The sequence below is a fragment of the Haematobia irritans genome, chromosome 4 (assembly GCF_050003625.1).
Source record: "Haematobia irritans isolate KBUSLIRL chromosome 4, ASM5000362v1, whole genome shotgun sequence".
Taxonomy (NCBI): domain Eukaryota; kingdom Metazoa; phylum Arthropoda; class Insecta; order Diptera; family Muscidae; genus Haematobia; species Haematobia irritans.
In genome coordinates, this window is record NC_134400.1 from 17,898,349 (window position 1) to 17,920,518 (window position 22,170).

The window sequence follows — 22,170 nt, forward strand, 5'->3', positions numbered from 1 at the left end:
GGTGGCAATAACGTAAACGAGTAATCAAACTAATGTATGGTCTTTAGTTTACGTTATTGCAACCAATTCATGCAGTATAGGTGCATGAAAGGTAGTGTTGTTTTCCTTCATATCAACAATGCTATAAAATAGGTATAGGAGCAATATTGCTATTGAACTGAGCAAATATATCAGCGCTATGGAGAAGCTGTTCTAAATCGGGACATCGCCCACAAAACTCAGCGCTGTTTCAGTTGTTTTGGAAGCAGTTGGTACTGCCTCTCTCCCTTACAATCCTGCTGAAATAGGCTCCATTTTTTGCTGGTAAAAGACTACCAAACAAAAAAATTTTATTTTGCACAAAATTTATTTCTATAGAAAATTTTGTCGAAATTTTTTTTCTATAGATAATTTTCTCAAAATTTTATTTCTATAGAAAATATTGTCAAAATTTTATTTCTATAGAAAATTTTGTCAAAATTTTATTTCTATAGAAAATTTTATCAAAATTTGATTTCTATAGAAAATTTTGTCCAAATAATCTACAAAAAAACTATCAAACAAAAAAATTTTATTTTGCAAAAAAATTTATTTCTAAAGAAAATTTTCTCAAAATTTTATTTCTATAGAAAATGTTGTCAAAATTTTATTTCTATAGAAAATTTTGTCAAAATTTTATTTCTATAGAAAATTTTGTCAACATTTCATTTCTATAGAAAATTTTGTCAACAATTTTATTTCTATCGAAAATTTTCTCAACAATTTTATTTCTATAGAAAATTTTCTCAAAATTTTATTTCTATAGAAAATTTTATCAAAATTTTATTTCTATAGAAAATTTTATCAAAATTTGATTTCTATAGAAAATTTTGTCCAAATAATCTACCAAATTTGGAGAAAATTTTACCAAAAAACTATCAAACAAAAAAGTTATACGAAAAGATGATGCACAGTGCGGGTGAAAAATGGTTAAATTTGGAAAAAATAATTCTCGTATGTAAATTTCATAAGAAATTAACATAAAAGAACCAAATTGAATCATCTCACCCGGCCAGATCTCGCTAAAGACTATGGAAATGTGTAGTGGCCAACACTGAAACATATATGTATAGTCAGGCTTGCGAGATGGGTATCTGGCATTTTCTTTTCAGTAACTTAATGATGTCAATTCCCTTAATCTTCCTGTCCAATAAGCTCGAATAAATATTGTAATAACTTCTAGTTTAAATGATTTGGACATTGAACCAGCCTGCATTGATATCAGGCTAACATAAAAATAGTAAGCTACGAGGAGCCCGTCGTAAATAAGGAAAAAAAAAACATTACTAATATTGTCGTTAGAATTGTTGTTGTGTCCTTAGAAACCAGTTTCATATAGTTATCACAGTAATTGTTGTTGACTAGAAACGAGACATTGTGTGATCGTTCGCCAATCAGGTGAATTCAGCAATGTCTTTAAAAATAGATTTCGATTTGTTGGTACATTAGTGTAGTAACAAATCGAAATCTAAAAATAAGATTAAGGGATTGTAAAGTTATACGAAAAGATGATGCACAGTGCGGGTGAAAAATGGTTAAATTTGGAAAAAATAATTCTCGTATGTAAATTTCATAAGAAATTAACATAAAAGAACCAAATTGAATCATCTCACCCGGCCAGATCTCGCTAAAGACTATGGAAATGTGTAGTGGCCAACACTGAAACATATATGTATAGTCAGGCTTGCGAGATGGGTATCTGGCATTTTCTTTTCAGTAACTTAATGATGTCAATTCCCTTAATCTTCCTGTCCAATAAGCTCGAATAAATATTGTAATAACTTCTAGTAAAAAAAATCTTATTTTGCAAAAAAATTTATTTCTAAAGAAAATTTTCTCAAATTTTTATTTCTATAGAAAATTTTCTCAAAATATTATTTCTATAGAAAATTTTGTCAAAATTTTATTTCTATAGAAAATTTTGTCAAAATTTTATTTTTATAGAAAATTTTGTCAAAACTTTATTTCTATAGAAAATTTTGTAAAAATTTTATTTTTATAGAAAATTTTGTCAAAATTTTATTTCTATAGAAAATTTTGTCAAAATTTTATTTTTATAGAAAATTTTGTCAAAATTTTATTTCTATAGAAAAATTTGTCCAAATAATCTACCAAACAAAAAAATCTTATTTTGCAAAAAAAAATATTTCTAAAGAAATTGTTCTCAAAGTTTTATTTCTATAGAAAATTTTCTCAAAATATTATTTCTATAGAAAATTTTGTCAAAATTTTATTTCTCTAGAAAATTTTGTCAACAATTTTATTTCTATAGAAAATTTTCTCAAAATTTTATTTCTATAGAAAATTTTGTCAAAATTTCATTTCTATAGAACATTTTGTCAACAATTTTATTTCTATAGAAAATGTTCTCAAAATTGTATTTCTATAGAAAATTTTGTCAACAATTTTATTTCTATAGAAAATTTTGTCAACAATTTTATATCTGTAGAAAATTTTCTCAAAATTTCATTTCTATAGAAAATTTTGTCAATTTTTTTTTTTTTATAGAAAATTTGTGAAAATCTACCAAAACAGCAAGAATTCTACCAATCTATCAATCAGTAAAAAATCTACCATTTTTAGTAGAATAGTGCTCAGGACAATAGTTTTTTTCAGTGAACAAATTAATCAGCATACCTTTACTTTCCGGATGCACTGGTCCATGAAATAAAATTTAATGTCAATAGCCTTGGGCACATGAGCAATTATTATTATTTCATTTCGATTATTTTATAAAAATTGCCCTTTTTGTCATCACATGTGATTAGTATTCCAAACGTACTGATAGTCGAAAGTATTTCACTGGAAATTGATAATAAATACACAAATATATATGCCATTGGGATTTAAAGCATTGGTATATTGAATAGCAATAATAAAGAGAAAAATTCCTGGAGATGCTTTTAAAGAGGTCAGAAAAAAATTACAATAGAACTCGATGCACAGTGCTTCGATTCCCTCTATTATTGTCCACCTTTAATTATTGTCTAAAACTTTAAAAGAAAACTCTTCTTTAAACAATTTATTAAATAATTTTATTAAATTTATTAATTCAATTAATTTTTTAATTGAGTACATTGTTTTCAAGATCAATAAAATTTTTACTTTGAAAGAATATTGCACGATATATTTTTCGGTGGAAATACTGTAGTTTTTGAGATTGTGGACATGATGTGTAATCTCCTTTGTTTAACCAATAAATTTAATGCATATTATTATAATAGGATTATATTTATATTTTATAATAGGATAGAAAATCTTCATATCCGTCATTTTGTCCGTCCATTTGCCCTAGATAGAGTAAACCATTGATTGCATTAATGATAAGCGATTTGTACTACGATGATTAATATTTTCTATTTACATTATTTGTCCATGATGCCGATTGATTGATCTTAGTAAGTTTTAACATTTATCGCTCATTTATAAAATCAAACGAACAACTTTTCTTATAAAATGTGTAATAGGAAATATATGTCTTGGCATTTAATCTTATTAACGGCCCAGAAACAAACTAAGGTCTGGCTGACTCGTTGGTCGTAAATATGCAATACATTCACGAGATATCAGAATTATTCATTATTATAAACTTAAATCAATGTAATACATGTAACTAAAAATGGCTCTATGAAATAAGACCCCATAAAATAAATCCCCAAAAATAAAATTATTCCAGATTTTCCGCAGAAATCAAATTTTGTTAAAATTTTCTATTGAAATAAAATTTCGAAAAAATTTTCTATAGAAATAAAATTATGAAAAAATTGTCTATAGGAATAAAATTTTGACAAAATTTTCTATAGAAATAAAATTTTGACAAAATTTTCTTTAAAAATAAAATTTTGACAAAATTTTCTATAGAAATAAAATTTTGACCAAATTTTCTATAGAAATAAAATTTTGACAAAATTTTCTATAGAAATAAAATTTTGACAAAATTTTCTATAGAAATAAAATTTTGACTAAATTTCCTATAGAAATAAAATTTTGAAAAAATTTTCTTTAGAAATAAAATATTGACAAAATTTCCTATAGAAATAAAATTTTGACAAAATTTTCTATAGAAATAAAATATTGACAGAATTTCCTATAGAAATAAAATTTTGACAAAATTTTCTATAGAAATAAAATTTTGACATAATTTTTTCTATAGAAATAAAATTTTGAAAAAATTTTCTATAGCAATAAAATTTAGACAAAATTTTCTATAGAAATAAATTTTTGAAAAAAATTTCCTAAAGAAATAAAATTTCGACAGAATTTTCTATCGACATAAAATTTTGACAAAATTTTCTATAGAAATAAAATATTGATAAAATTTTCTATAGAAATAAAATTTTGGCAAATTTTTTTTGGAAATAAAATTTTGACAAGATTTTCTATAGAAATAAAAAATTGACTAAATTTTCTATAGAAATACAATTTTGACAAAATTTTCTATAGAAATAAAATTTTGACAGAATTTCCTATAGAAATAAAATTTTTACAAAATTTTCTATAGAAATAAAATTTTGAAAAAATGTGCTATAGAAATAAAATTTTGACAGAATTTTCTATAGACATAAAATTTTGACAAAATTTTCTATAGAAATAAAATTTTGACAAAATTTTCTATAGAAATAAAATTTTGAAAAAATGTGCTATAGAAATAAAATTTTGAAAGAATTTTCTATAGACATAAAATTTTGACAAAATATTCTATAGAAATAAAATTTTGACAAAATTTTTTATAGAAAAAAATATTGACAACATTTCCTATAGAAATAAAATTTTGGTAAAATTTTCTATAGATATAAAATTTTGGCAAATTTTTTTGTATGTTAGTTCAATGTCACACGCATTACTGAGAGGTGGTAATCCACAGATGAAAAACTGTTTGGTGTTCTGTCGAAACTGGGCTTATTACCACGGCTCCCACTCGACAACAAAAAATCTTATTTTACAAACTTTTCTTCCAAAGTTTTATTTCTATTAAAAATTTTGTCAAAATTTATTTATATAGAAAAATTTTGTCAAAATTTTATTTCTAAAGGAAATTTTGTCAAGGTTTTATTTCTAGAGGGAATTTTGTCAAAATTTTATTTCTATATAAAATGTTATTAAAATTTTTTTCTATATAAAATTTTATCAAAATTTTATTTCTATAGAAAATTTTCTTAAAATTTTATTTCTATAGAAAATTTTCTCAAAATTTTATTTCTATAGAAAATTTTGTCAAAATTTCATTTCTATAGAAAATTTTGTCAAAATTTCATTTCTATAGAAAATTTTGTCAAAAACTTTGTTTCTATAGAAAAAATTTTCCATATTTTAATTTTATAGAAAATTTTGTCAACATTTTATTTCTGTATAAAATTTTGTCAAAATTTTATTTCTGTAGAAAATGTTGTCAAAATTTTATTTCTATAGACAATTTTGTCAAATTTTATTTCTATAGAAAATTTTGTTAAAATTTGATTTCTATAAAAAATTTTGTCAAAATTTTATTTCTAGAGAAAATGTTGTCAAAATTTTATTTCTATAGAAAATTTTGTCAAAGTTTTAGTTCGATAGAAAAGCAAATTTCAAAGAATGCTAAAATTTAACTAAATACATTTTTAAAATGTAAATTATAAACTTTCTTAAAAAAAAAACGTATTATTTTAAAGGCATGTGTCGTTATAAAAATAAAAATAAACATTAAAGTAATTAACAACCTAAATAGGGGGTCAATATTTCTGGGGTCAATATTTTTTTCAGTGTGAGTTAAATTGAATAAAAATTTTCTTTTTTAATATTTGCAGATTGAATTCCCAATAGACTTGCTGAATAAGTTGTTAACTAAAATCTGTAAGTATTGAACAATTTATGAATTTATATAAAGGGTAAATAGTACGAAGTGTTCCAATTCAAACGAACCTATTTTTATATCTAACATTCCGTTTGTAATACATTGGAAATTCCGACCATATACATTCATTTTTAATCAAGGAAAATTTCCAAGATTGTCTAACTAATATGTTAAAAAGGAATTTGATCCTCACAACATGTTTGACTACCGAATATTATTAGACAGGTATCCGAAGAGAAAAAAATCTCTAAAAATAAGCTTTTAAACATTATTTTAATTAAAATATGTTTAAGTTTAACAACAAGACATTTTGTCTTTTTAAAGCATTTTGCCTTTGTTTAATTTTTTATTAATTTTTTTTTTGTCTATGTTAGTATCTATTTTTTCTAACTAACCGCTTGTGTATTTATCTTCCATATAGACTTCCCGATATTAGATTTTAATAATTTGTTTATTTATAAGCTATATGTAATAGTAATTCCCCAAAAGCTCTTATCATAGTCATAATAATTAAGAGGACACATACTTGAACCAAGTTTTATGAGGCGGGCGGTCTCATTTGTTTTCATTGTTCTCAGCAAATTGTGTTATTAGTTCTATATGTCTACGTATAGAATATTTGTTCAATTTAGTATTTTTTTGTATTGTTTTACTGATTAACATTAGTACTGCTGATGATAATGAATTGTGTGAATTTCATATGGAATTATTTCTAATCTCAGTTTATCAAAGAAATATTGAAAATATGAGTGCAATATTAAAATTATCTTGATTTAAAGGAAGTTTATTAAGCACATAACTTATACGCATTGTTTTATGATTAGCATATTTAAAATTATGAAAACAATGTATATCGATGGATTGAGATTTTTTTAATACACTTTATGAAGTTTTTATTTAAATTGCGGAGTGGTTTATCTCCCTTATCTTACATTTAATCGAAGATTAGGTCCACTGAGACTGTATTGCATGAACTAGTCGGTTATCGTGGCTCAATGCATAGCATACCTGTCTTCGAATAGCGAAGACAGGTTGGCTAATAGGGAGAAGATTACCTGATCACTGTAGTGTTTTTCAGGCTGAAATATTAGCAATAAGAGAAGTGGTGAATTGGCTGAGAAGTAATGCTCCAAGCAATATTGCAGACAGTCAACCTGCAATAAAATCCTTGGCCTCTGTGTTTCTCAACTCGAAAACGGCCATCGACTGCCGCAAATCTCTCAATGAGATGGCTGAGCAGCACAATATTCACATACCGGGGAACTGCGAAGCAGATGAGCTACCAAGGCTAGGAACTACCTTACATATTCCAGGGGAACTAGAATCTGTTGGTATGCCTCTGGCTACCTGCAAGCTCTTACTGCGTGAGAAGGCTGTCATGATGGCAAATGTTCGATGGGAGAATTGCAAGGGTTGTAACGACACCATCGCTGCCTGATAGGCGATTTTGCAAAAACTATTGGCGCGAAGTATAATGAGTATTGTATGAGCTGTCATGATGCGGAGGAAAAGGAATCAATAAAACACCTCTTGTGTGAGTGTCCTGCATTTTGTGTAAGGCGTAAGCAAATTTTATGGGCATATAGCTTCAGATTACTGGCGGACCTGGAAAACGTTAACTCAAGCATGTTTTTGGAACAATCTGAAGAAAATAATCGAGAAGGTTCCGCGATTAAAACTAGAAGTGCTCATATGTAATAGGTACTTTTAGTTAATGTGGTATCACAATGGACTGCTTAGTCTAAGTGAGCCTTAATCGGGCTGCCACTTTAACCTAACCTAACCTATACCTGTCCTGCAAAAAATGTTGAGAAAATTTTCTATAGAAATAATTTTCTATAGAAATAAAATTTTGACAAAATTTTCTATAGAAATAAAATTTTGACAAGATTTTCTATAGAAATAAAATATTGACAAAATTTTCTATAGAAATAAAATTTTGGCAACATTTTCTATAGAAATAAAATTTCGGCAAAATTTTCTATAGAAATAAAATTTTGGCAAAATTTTCTATAGAAATAAAATTTTGGGAAAATTTTTGTATAGAAATAAAATTTTGGCAAAATTTTCTATAGAAATAAATTTTTGATAAAATTTTCTATAGAAATAATATTTTGAAAAAATCTTCTATAGAAATAAAATTTTGACAAAATTTTCTATAGAAATAACATTTTGACAAAATTTTCTATAGAAATAAAATTTTGACAAAATTTTCTATAGAAATAAAAATTTGGCAAATTTTCTACAGAAATAAAATTTTGGCAAAATTTCTTATAGAAATAAAATTTTGGTAGAATTTTCTATAGGGTTCTATCAAAAAGATGTTGAGAAATTTTTCTATAGAAATAAATTTTTGATAAAATTTTCTATAGAAATAAAATTTTGACAAAATTTTCTATAGAAATAAAATTTTGACAAAATTTTCTATAGAAATAAAATTTTGACAAAATTTTCTATAGAAATAAAATTTTGACAACATTTTCTACAGAAATAAAATTTTGACAAAATTTTCTATAGAAATAAAATTTTGACAAAATTTTCTATAGAAATAAATTTTTGATAAAATTTTCTATAGAAATAAAATTTTGGCAAAATTTCCTATAGAAATAAAATTTAAACAAAATTTTCTATAGAAATACAATTTTGACAAAATTTTCTATAGAAATAAAATTTTGACAACATTTTCCATAGAAATAAAATTTTGGCAAAATTTTCTACAGAAATAAAATTTTGACAAAAATTTCTATAGAAATAAAATTTTGACAACATTTTCTATAGAAATAAAATTTTGGAAAAATTTTCTACAGAAATAAAATTTTGGCAAAATTTTCTATAGAAATAAAATTTTGGCAAAATTTTCTATAGAAATAAAATTTTGGCAAAATTTTCTACAGAAATAAAATTTTGGGAACATTTTTGTATAGAAATAAAATTTTGGCAAAATTTTCTATAGAAAAAAATTTTTGATAAAATTTTCTATAGAAATAAAATTTTGACAAAATTTTCTATAGAAATAAATTTTTGATAAAATTTTCTACAGAAATAATATTTTGAAAAAATTTTCTATAGAAATAAAATTTTGACAAAATTTTCTATAGAAATAAAATTTTGACAAGATTTTCTATAGAAATAAAATTTTGGCAAAATTTTCTATAGAAATAAAATTTTGGCAAAATTTTCTATAGAAATAAAATTTTGACAAAATTTTCTATAGAAATAAAATTTTGGCAAAATTTTTCTACAGAAATAAAATTTTGGCAAAATTTTTGTATAGAAATTAAATTTCGTCAAAATTTCTTATAGAAATAAAATTATGGTAGAATTTTCTATAGGGTTCTATCAAAAAAATGTTGAGAAATTTTTCTAAGAAATAAATTTTTGATAAAATTTTCTATAGAAATAAAATTTTTCATTCTTTTTGTTTTGTTATTGTTGGTTTTGTTCTCTAAGTATTGTTGTTGTTTTTATTGCAGCTTAAAACCATACATTGACTAAACTACAAGTGTCTTGCACAAAATGTTGAGAAAATTTTCTATAGAAATAAAATTTTGACAAAATTTTCTATAGAAATAAAATTTTGACAAGATTTTCTATAGAAATAAAATATTGACAAAATTTTCTATAGAAATAAAATTTTGACAAGATTTTCTATAGAAATAAAATATTGACAAAATTTTCTATAGAAATAAAATTTTGGCAAAATTTTCTATAGAAATAAAATTTTGGCAAAATTTTCTACAGAAATAAAATTTTGGGAAAATCTTTGTATAGAAATAAAATTTTGACAAAATTTGCTATAGAAATACAATTTTGGCAATATTTTCTATAGAAATAAAATTTTGACAAAATTTTCTATAGAAATAAAATTTTGACAAGATCTTCTATAGAAATAAAATATTGACAAAATTTTCTATAGAAATAAAATTTTAGCAAAATTTTCTATAGAAATAAAATTTTGGCAAAATTTTCTATAGAAATAAAATTTTGGCGAAATTTTCCACAGAAATAAGATTTTGGCGAAATTTTCTACAGAAATAAAATTTTGGCAAAATTTTCTATAGAAATAAAATTTTGGCGAAATTTTCTACAGAAATAAAATTTTGGGAAAATTTTTGTATAGAAATAAAATTTTGATAAAATTTTCTTTAGAAATACAATTTTGGCAAAATTTTCTATATTAATAAAATTTTGGCAAAATTTTCTATAGAAATAAATTTTTGATAAAATTTTCTATAGAAATAATATTTTGAAAAAATTTTCTATAGAAATAAAATTTTGACAAAATTTTCTATAGAAATAAAATTTTGACAAAATTTTCTATAGAAATAAAATTTTGACAAAATTTTCTATAGAAATAAAATTTTGACAAAATTTTCTATAGAAATAAAATTTTGGGAAAATTTTCTACAGAAATAAAATTTTGGGAAAATTTTTGTATAGAAATTAAATTTCGGCAAAATTTCTTATAGAAATAAAATTTTGGTAGAATTTTCTATAGGGTTCTATCAAAAAAAAATGTTGATACATTTTTCTATAGAAATAAATTTTTGATAAAATTTTCTATAGAAATAAAATGTTGGCAAAAGTTTCTATAGAAAATTCTTGAGAAAATTTTCTACAGAAATAAATTATATATAGAAATAAAATTTTGACAAAATTTTCATAGAAATACAATTTTTGCAAAATTTTTTTATAGAAATAAAATTTTGGCAAAATTTTCCATAGAAATAAAATTTTGACAAAACTTTCTATAGAGATAAAATTTTGTCAAAACACAATTGTGTTGAATCTTTTACGATAATTAATTATTGTAAATTGTCCATTTAACACACATACTAAACTGTATTGCACTTTTCAATTAAATTCAAAAAGGAAGGCATTCTAAATTGTTTCTAACACTTACCACACAGTTTTAGCACATCATTAAATCTGTGTAATAATATACAATAAACGTGGCCACCATCCATTTGTCGCCGATAAATATTATTCCCTTATAATAATTAAATTAAATTGCTACTTTCAATATTCCAATGGTCATCAACCGTTATAAGGTTGAAACGATGTTAAAAAGTTTGAAAAACACTAAAACGTTATCTAAAGTGAATGCTTATGAGAAGTAAGATTCTAGTTTGAAAATCATTGGCTCGCTCGATTGAAAGTTTTGTTTTGATGCAAAGCTTCATATTCAGAGAGAATAATGGTTGTTGAACTGTGTGTGTGAGAGTTGTGTTTGCGATTGAAGCTTGTACATAAAGCTTTTTTGTTTGTAGCACTAAATGCTAAAATTGAATAGAGTTAGATATATATATGAGACCATACATCTACCCTAAAAACACAGCTTCCCCAATATGGACAAATATTTTAGAAATATTTAAATTCATATGGCTCTGAATTTGCGAATTTGTATGTAACGCTAAGAAGAAGAAGAAGTCTGAGACCCATCGTTTAGTATACCGATCGTCTTTTAATTATATTCTGAGTCGATTTACCGATGTCTGTCCGTCTGTCGATGTATTTTAATGTGCGTATTTGACAACCGTATTTGACGTGTTAATAAACCAATCTTTTTCAAATTTCGTACTCCGAACATTTTCTGAGTCCCGTAAAAGTTCTATATAGAATTTTGTCAAAATTTTATTTCTATAGAAAATATTGTAAAAATTTTATTCCTGCAGAAAATTTTGTCAAAATTTTATTTCCATAGAAAATTTTCTCACAATTTTATTTTATAGAAAATTTTCTCAAAATGTTATGTCTACAGAAAATTTTTTGAAAATTTAGTCAAAAATTTTAGTTCTATAGAAAATTTTGACAAAATTTTATTTCTATAGAAAATTTTGTGAAAATTTTATTTCTGGAGAAAATTTTGTCAAAATTTTATTTCTATAGAAAATTTTGTCAAAATTTTGACAAAAAATCTTGACAAAATTTTGACAAAATTTTCTATAGAAAATCTTGACAAAATTTTCTATAGAAAATCTTGTCAAAATTTTATTTCTATAGAAAATTTTCTCACAATTTTATTTCTATAGAAAACGTTCTCAAAATTTTATGTCTAAATTCATAAAAAATTTTCTGAAAATTTAAAATCTGTACAAACATGTTGTCAAAAATTTTAGTTCTATAGAAAATTCTAACAAAATTTTATTTCTATAGAAAATTTTGTGAAAATTTTATTTCTGGAGAAAATTTTGTCAAAATTTTATTTCTATAGAAAATTTTGTGAAAATTTTATTTCTGGAGAAAATTTTGTCAAAATTTTATTTCTATAGAAAATTTTGTCAAAATTTTATTTCTTTAGAAAATTTTGTCAAAATTTTATTTCTATAGAAAATTTTGTGAAAATTTTATTTCTGGAGAAAATTTTGTCAAAATTTTATTTCTATAGAAAATTTTGTCAAAATTTTATTTCTATAGAAAATTTTGTAAAAATTTTATTTCTATAGAAAATTTTGTCAAAATTTTATTTCTAAAGAAAATTTTGTCAAAATTTTAGTTCTATAGAAAATTTTGTCAAAAATTTTTTTCTATAGAAAATTTTGTCAAAATTTTATTTCTATAGAAAATTTTGTCAAAATTTTATTTCTATAGAAAATTTTGTCAAAATTTTATTTCTATAGAAAATTTTGTGAAAATTTTATTTCTGGAGAAAATTTTGTGAAAATTTTATTTCTGGAGAAAATTTTGTCAAAATTTTATTTCTATAGAAAATTTTGTGAAAATTTTATTTCTGGAGAAAATTTTGTCAAAATTTTATTTCTATAGAAAATTTTGTCAAAATTTTATTTCTATAGAAAATTTTGTCAAAATTTTATTCTATAGAAAATTTTGTCAAAATTTTATTTCTATAGAAAATTTTGTGAAAATTTTATTTCTATAGAAAATTTTGTCAAAATTTTATTTCTATAGAAAATTTTGTAAAAATTTTATTTCTATAGAAAATTTTGTCAAAATTTTATTTCTAAAGAAAATTTTGTCAAAATTTTAGTTCTATAGAAAATTTTGTCAAAAATTTTTTTCTATAGAAAATTTTGTCAAAATTTTATTTCTATAGAACATTTTGTCAAAATTTTATTTCTATAGAAAATTTTGTCAAAATTTTATTTCTATAGAAAATGTTGTTAAAATTTTATTTCTATACAAAATTTTGTCAAAATTTTATTTCTATAGAGAATTTTGCCAAAATTTTATTTCTATAGACAATTTTATCAAAATTTGATTTCTATAGAAAATTTTATCAAAATTTGATTTCTATAGAAAAGTTTGTCAAAATTATATTTTTATAGAAAATTTTATCAATATTTTATTTCTATACAAAATCTTGTCAAAATTTTATTCCTATAGAAAATTTTGTCAAAATTTTATTTCTATGGACAATTTTGTCAAAATTTTATTTCTATAGAAAATTTTGTCAAAATTTTATTTCTATAGAAAATTTTGTCAAAGTTTTATTTCTATAGAAAATTTTGTCAAAATTTTATTTCTATAGAAAATTTTGTCAAAATTTTATTTCTATAGAAAATTTTGTCAAAATTTTATTTCTATAGAAAATGTTGTTAAAATTTTATTTCTATACAAAATTTTGTCAAAATTTTATTTCTATAGAGAATTTTGCCAAAATTTTATTTCTATAGAAAATTTTATCAAAATTTGATTTCTATAGAAAATTTTATCAAAATTTGATTTCTATAGAAAAGTTTGTCAAAATTATATTTTTATAGAAAATTTTATCAATATTTTATTTCTATACAAAATCTTGTCAAAATTTTATTCCTATAGAAAATTTTGTCAAAATTTTATTTCTATAGACAATTTTGTCAAAATTTTATTTCTATAGAAAATTTTGTCAAAATTTTATTTCTATAGAAAATTTTGTCAAAGTTTTATTTCTATAGAAAATTTTGTAAAAATTTTATTTCTATAGAAAATTTTGTCAACATTTTATTTCTAAAGAAAATTTTGTCAAAATTTTGATAATTGGTTGATAGTTTTGCTGCAAGTAGAGGATGCTGATGAGGAATGTGGTAATTCCGAAACGTGCGTCCATCCAACCATCTTGCAGTCTATAGGGCTTTGCCCAAATAAATTTGACAAACATTCTTTTCCTCTGTTGGTTAAGCTACTCTTGTAGTTTAGTCAATGTATGGTTTTAAGCTGAAATAAAAAAACAACAACAAAATTTTTTTTCTGTACAATATCTTGTCAAAATTTTGTTCCTATAGAAACTTCTGTTCAGTTTTTTTAGACCAAATAATTATCGGACCATCGTCGCAATTTCGATTCCTAAACGTTTATTTAGCAAACAGAGAGAGAACTTTCAATTTGAGTACTGAGTAAAGTGTAAATCAAAAGTCAAACGAACGGTAGACGAGCCCCTTTTTTTAATGAATGTGTATTTGAATAGCTAAACAAATACCAGATTAAATGAAATAGAAATGAAAAATACTCATACTATCATACGACAGTTGGCCTGAATCACATCGTGCTTCAAGGTCGCCAATATAATCGCCTTAAGTGTTAAAACGGCTTCGTTGTGTTTTGTTCGTTTCAGACAAAAATTTTAAACATGACCAGATTATTTGATTCTTTGTAAACAATCACCGAAATTTGAAAGCTCTCATATAGCATAAAAGCAGCACATATTAAAAATGTTATAAAGCCATTAAAATCTGTTAAATAATTTTTTATAGAGGCAATATTTAGACATTAAACAGTAGCTAATGGTACAAAGGTTAATTAAAATGGAATAATTGTTAATATTCACAAAATCCTAAGAGCAACCAGTTTCAATGAATTTTCATGAACATTGATGATTTTGTCTGTATATACACTGAAACACAATTTTTTTGTGTAACTACAAAGTAATAAAATGTTGACAAACTTTTTTATAGAAAAAAATTTTGACAAAATTTTCTATAGCAATAAAATTTTGACAAAATTTTCTATAGCAATAATATTTTGACAAATTTTTCTATAGAAATAAAAGTTTGGCAAAATTTTTTATAGAAATAAAATTTTAACAAAATTTTCGTTAGAAATAAAATTTTGACAAAAATTTCTATAAAAATAAAATTTTGGCCAAATTTTGTATAGAAATAACATTTTGACAAAATTTTCTATAGAAATAAAATTTTGACAAAATTTTCTATAAAAATAAAATTTTTCTATAGAAATAAAATTTTGACAATATTTTTTATAGGAATAAAATTTTGACAAAATTTTCTATAGAAATAAAAGTTTGGCAAAATTTTCTATAGAAATAAAATTTTTATAAAATTTTCTTTAGAAATAACATTTTGACAATATTTTCTATAGAAATAAAATTTTTGACACAATTTTCTATAGAAATAAAATTTTTGACAAAATTTTCTATAGAAATAAAATTTTGACAAAATTTTCTATAGAAATAAAATTTTAGCCAAATTTTCTATAGAAATAAAATTTTGACAAAAGTTTCTATAGAAATAAAATTTTGACAAAATTTTCTATAGAAATAAAATTTTGATAAAATTTACTATAGAAATAAAATTTTCTATAGAAATAAAATTTTGATAAAATTTGCTTTAGAAATAAAATTTTTGACAAAATTTTCTATAGAAATAAAATTTTAACAAAATTTTCGTTAGAAATAAAATTTTGACAAAATTTTCTATAAAAATAAAATTGTGGCCAAATTTTCTATAGAAATAACATTTTGACAAAATTTTCTATAGAAATAAAATTTTGACAAAATTTTCTATAAAAATAAAATTTTTCTATAGAAATAAAATTTTGACAATATTTTTTATAGGAATAAAATTTTGACAAAATTTTCTATAGAAATAAAAGTTTGGCAAAATTTTCTATAAAAATAAAATTTTGACAAAATTTTCTATAGAAATAAAAGTTTGGCAAAATTTTCTATAGAAATAAAATTTTTATAAAATATTCTTTAGAAATAACATTTTGACAATATTTTCTATAGAAATAAAATTTTTGACACAATTTTCTATAGAAATAAAATTTTTGACAAAATTTTCTATAGAAATAAAATTTTTGACAAAATTTTCTATAGAAATAAAATTTTAGCCAAATTTTCTATAGAAATAAAATTTTGACAACGTTTTCTATAGAAATAAAAGTTTGACAATATTTGTTATAGAAATAAAATTTTGACAACATTTTCTATAGAAATAAAATTTTGATACAATTTTCTACAGAAAAAAAAATGTTGCCAAAAATTTTTTGTAGAAATAAAATTCTGATAAAATTTTCTATAGAAATAAAATTTTGAAAATATTTCTTATAGAAATAAAATTTTGACAAAATTTTCTATAGAAATAAGTTTGGCAAAATTTTCTATAGAAATGAAATTTTGAGAAAATTTACTGTAGAAAAAAAATTTTGAGAAAATTTTCTATGGAAATACAATTTTGACAAAATTTTCTATACAAATAAAATTTTGACAAAATTTTCTATAGAAATAAAATTTTGAGAAAAAAATTTGACAAAATTTTCTATAGAATTAAAATTTTGACAAAATTTTCTATAGAAATAAAATGTTGACGAAACTTAAATGGATCCCAAATTTGTTTGCAATTGATGTGGCTGGCCTTTTATTGTGTAATGTTAACTGAAATTGTATGCAAACAAACCTAATAACACATACTCCCGGCTTCTTAATCTCGTGCGTCGTCATTATGATTGCCACACCTCTTTACACTAATTTAAAGACTTTTTAAATAAATCCAATATGAAATTTAAATTAAAATTACGTTATTATGTAATTTGCATTCGTAATGCATGGACGGTAATTAAAACCGAATAACAAGTGATCACTGAAGATTCATTCAATCGAATTACATGGCAATATAATCTCAAAATAATAAACCTATATTGTGTGTGTTTCATTAATGGGTTGTTCGATGTTAATGACCTTTTAATGCAGCATGTTCTCAATACGGCCGACGACTGTATAGGGCGCTATAGAAAACGTGAAACGGAAGCCAACTACAACAATTCCACGAAAATAATCGCGTGAGTTTTTTCATTGCTCTCTGTAGTGGTGGTGCGAAGTGATAGGGTCAGACAGTGTTGCCAATTTGGTGCTTTTAGCACCAAATTTAGTGCTTTTTGATGTCTAAAAAGCACTAAATTGCCTTTTTGGTGCCTTTTCAAAAAAAGCACCAACTTGGTGCTTTCTGGCATTTTCATTTAGCGCTTTTGGTGCTTTTTTTTATTTTGAACAGTATTAAGTTTAATTGATACAAAAATTTTGATTAGACTTTCAAGAGCCGAAGAAACTCAAATTTATTGCCAAATATAGAATTTGATTGTTATGAAGTTGGTATTGATTATTTTAATATTGTTATGTAGGGTATTCTGTAGGAAAGTCGAGCGATGAGTGTCGAATTTTTGAATTTGGTAAAGATGTCATTAAAAACGTTTGTATTAAATTCACAAAAGCACGCACAAATGAAATAAGCAATCGACTCTTTCCATATATTAATATTTTGAAAGTTGAAAAACTGATAAAAATGAATTGGACGAAAGCATTTAAACTGATCAAGGTGTATACTTGAATAGCGGTTCCTAATGGTGAGTACTAAGTTTGAGTTTTGCCGCTAAAGTGAAAACTATATCAGTAAAAATGGGCATAAAATTATGCATATTTGCTGCAAATTTTATTATAACTTGATGGGGAGTAGCCAAATGCAAATTTTCACAAAGTTTGTATTCCTTAAAATGATTTATTAAAGGAAAGTTATTGTGAAAAAATGACTATTTTAGCGGCTAAACTCGATCTTAATCCACCTTAACTTCTTAAAATTCAGTTCACAAAAGTTCTATAATACATCTTTGGAAGTTTTTTTTTTTTTTTTTTTTTTTTTTTTTTCGTGGAGCATGTAATTTTCGATTTTGTTGTGGAAGGTGGTATGTTAGAATTTATAACATATTTTTGGTGCTTTTTGGCCTTGGGGAGTTGGCAACACTGGGGTCAGACGGGGCAGATGCTTTATTCCATTTGGTTTCATAAAACGACAAGTATACGAACGTAAACTCGTGTCCATGCATGCCTTACGAATTTATGCCAAAGGGGATTGAAAAAAAAATGTTAGCGAACGGGCAACATGAATATGAGGTTATGTCACACAAGTAGAAACAAGGGACTGTTACTTCGTTTTTAAGTACACTCTTAAAGAGTAAGCTTGCCAAATATTCGAGATTTTTTTTGGGTTTCCTGGGGATATTTTGATTATGAGAAATTTCTATTATTTATCAAATTATGTAACTTCCTGAATTTACACCATTATTTTGGACTAAAATCAAAGGAAACCCCAACCAGTTTTTAATTAAGAAAATACTGATTCCATTCTATACATAAAAAAACAACACTAAAACAAGCGGGAAGATGTAAAGCTTTGCTAACACCAACAAAGAAGCCATTCCCTCTCACTTATTAACAAAAACAGCTGTTAATCAAAAATATAGTGATGTAAAACAGGTACATACGATAATCGGCTGCGATGAAGACGGAGCTAAGTTAACATGAAATTAATACAACAACAATAACATCCCAAGTATATATTCGACCTAACCGAATTTTCGGCCGTTTGTTCTTATTTATTTCTTGATAAATGCCCAACATCCGCGAAATTGTACTTGGGTTAAAGTACTAGAAATAAAATTTCAACATTTTTTTCTATAGAAATAAAATTTTGACAAAACTTTCTTTAGAAATAAAATTTTGACAAATTTTTCTATGGAAATAAAATTTTGACAAATTTTCTATAGAAATAAAATTTTGACAAAATTTTTTATAGAAATAAAATTTTGACAAAATTTTCTATAGAAATAAAATTTTGACAATTTTTTTTACAGAAATAACACATTGACAAAATTTTCTATAGAAATAAAGTTTTGACAAAATTTTCTATAGAAATGAAATTTTGACAAAATTTTCTATAGAAATGAAATTTTGACAAAATTTTCGATAGAAATGAAATTTTGACAAAATTTTCTATAGAAATAAAATTTTGACAAAATTTTCCATAGAAATAAAATTTTGACAAAATTTTCTATAGAAATAAAGTTTTGACAAAATTTTCTATAGAAATAAAATTTTGACAAAATTTTCTATAGAAATAAAATTTTGACAACATTTTCTATAGAAATAAAATTTTGACAAAATTTTCTTTAGAAATAAAATTTTGACAACATTTTCTGTAGAAATAAAATTTTGACAAAATTTTCTATAGAAATAAAATTTTGACACAATTTTCTATAGAAATAAAATTTTGACACAATTTTCTATAGAAATAAAATTTTGACACAATTTTCTATAGAAATAAAGTTTTGACAAAATTTTCCATAGAAATAAAATTTTGACAAAATTTTCTATAGAAATAAAATTTTGACAGAATTGTCTATAGAAATAAAATTTTGACAAAATGTTCTATAGAAATAAAATTTTGACTAAATTTTTTATAGAAATAAAATTTTGACAAAATTTTCTATAGAAATACAATTTTGACAAAATTTTCTATAGAAATAAAATTTTGACAAAATTTTCTATAGAAATAAAATTTTGACAAAATTTTCTTTAGAAATAAAATTTTGATAAAATTTTCTATAGAAATAAAATTTTGACAGAATTTCTTACAGAAATAAAATTTTGACAAAATTTTCTATAGAAATAAAAATTTGACAAAATTTTCTATAGAAATAAAATTTTGACAAAATTTTCTATAGAAATAAAATTTTGACAAAATTTTCTATAGAAATAAAATTTTGAGAAAATTTTCTATTGAAATAAAATTTTGAGAAAATTTTCTATAGAAAGAGAATTTTGACAAAATTTTCTGTAGAAATAAAATTTTGACAAAATTTTCTATAGAAATAAAATTTTGACAGAATTGTCTATAGAAATAAAATTTTGACAAATTTTTCTATGGAAATAAAATTTTGACAAAACTTTCTATAGAAATAAAATTTTGACAAAATTTTCTATAGAAATAATATTTTGACAAAATTTTCTATAGAAATAAAATTTTGACAAAATTTTCTATAGAAATAAAATTTTGACAAAATTTTCTATAGAAATAAAATTTTGACAGAATTTCTTACAGAAATAAAATTTTGACAAAATTTTCTATAGAAATAAAAATTTGACAAAATTTTCTATAGAAATAAAATTTTGACAAAATTTTCTATAGAAATAAAATTTTGACAAAATTTTCTATAGTATTAAAATTTTGACTAAATTTTCTATAGAAATAAAATTTTGACACAATTTTCTATAGAAATAAAGTTTTGACAAAATTTTCCATAGAAATAAAATTTTGACAAAATTTTCTATAGAAATAGAATTTTGACAAAATTTTCTATAGAAATAAAATTTTGACAAAATTTTCTGCGACTAATACAACAACAACAAACCAAATATATAAGATCCGGCCTGGCCGAACCTTCGGCCGTATGTCCTTATTTATTTCTTCACAAATGCTCAAAATCCGCGAAATTTTACTGGGGTTCAAAGTACTGACTTTCAACTTTAATTAACTGGCAACCCTAGATACATGCCCCTCTGTTCGGAAGGTACAACACAACAACACCATTGAGTATAAAAATTACCTTTTCTACAATAACAAAACAACATCTGCCACAGTCTCATACACAAGTAAGGAGAGAGTAAACTAAAAAGCCCATAACAGCTTTGGAGGTCAATCATTCTAAAACAAATTCTCATTGGTTGGCATTTTTGGGGCTTGTCATCTCAGTGACGTCAAAACACCAAATAATTTATAATTAGTTATTATTACATACATATGTATCTACAAACGAGAATGTATACCTTTCTCAAAGTCTCGAAATACTAAAACTGACTGTCGAAAAAAAAAAAACAACCACCCTGTTCCCTTTTGTTATTCTGAGTTTTACAAAGACTTTGCTCTTGCCTCAGACCGTTTGTATGATGAAACATTTTTGGAAATTATGCAAAAACAACACGTGTCATAGAAAGGTTATTGCAAAATATACATATATAAAAAAAAAGACAAAATAAAATGTTTTTGTAAATGTGTATAAATATTCTAGAAAGCTGCAAACCTTAGTTAATAAATGCCATAAGCCTCTTAGTCTCTCTCTCTTAATAACGCTAATATTCTCATTTGTTATAACAGCTAATTGGGAGAGAGCTGTGTAAGTAACACATTTCATCAATTCTAGATCAATATTGCACGGTTAATTTTGGAGGTTTCCATAGAACACCCCAACAAGGTGATTTTCGTCTGTGTGATTTGGCCATTCTCCAAATATGTATATTGTCTCCTAAAATTCAATACACTGAATGTATTAAAAGATTTAAACCGAAATTCACCAAAAAAAAAACTCGCAATAATACTGACGAGTGGCTATGTTGTATATCTACTTTTATAATCTGGTCACGTTTTTATACCCTCCTCCATAGTATGGGTGATATAGCTGGCCATCCGGTTTGTAACGCATCGAAAAAGGTAAAAATATATCAATAACCGTTTGTCTGTTGAAATTCTAAAACATCCATATATATCGTTTTGAAACTTTTCTATAGATCAATTGGCAGATTTGAAGTTTTGAAGGATGCCTTAGGCAAAAAGAGAGAAAATGAATTTTCGAATGTATTAAATATTAATTCACATTTTTAATATGTAATTTTTTTAGTGTACTCAATACTTATATAGCCATATCAAGATCCACTTGTTTCATAGCATTTTTTGTATGTTTGTTATACCAAACAATCACAAATCATTGCCATTCCAAATGACTACGACAGTGTAGTCATTTTTGTTATAGCACTTGATTCATATATGTATTTCCAAAATATTATTTTGAACACTTCATGATGATTCAACAGTTGCTCTACTCTCTATCGTATATTCCACAGTCAAATTGAGCAAAACAATTGGGGGGCTCGTCTCTTACCCTATCTTATCAGGGTCAACTGTTATAAGACACTGAAACATTTGTCATTAATAATAGGATATAGAAACATATAGGTATTATCTTTTGCGATAATTTATAATTAGTTATTATTTATGTTTTTTTTTGGGGGTATATATGACTTTAGTGACTGCCTCAATTTTCAAATATATCAACCCACTGTTTTGCCTTAAAACGTGCACGCATTGTATTAATATACACATAAATTACTCTGACGTCACATATATTTACAAACCTAACCCCACTCCGGCAATAGCGGTGAATAGGCCTACACACATATGTCCAGCAACACTGAAATTTACTTGAGAGTAGGAGAGTCTTCCTTTACACAAAAAAAGACAAAAACAACAAACATATACTAT

General features: G+C 23.6%; 1 protein-coding gene across 2 annotated transcripts in view; it reads left to right on the plus strand.

Moving 5' to 3' along the window:
* The window catches only part of nebu (solute carrier family 2 member nebulosa), a 102,259-nt gene that overhangs the window by 21,252 nt on the left and 58,837 nt on the right, over positions 1-22,170 (plus strand). For both annotated transcript variants that reach the window (XM_075303779.1, XM_075303778.1), the window contains one exon: positions 5,802-5,847. The gene's annotated coding sequence lies outside the window, so the exon portion shown is untranslated. The remainder of the gene's footprint in view (positions 1-5,801; positions 5,848-22,170) is intronic.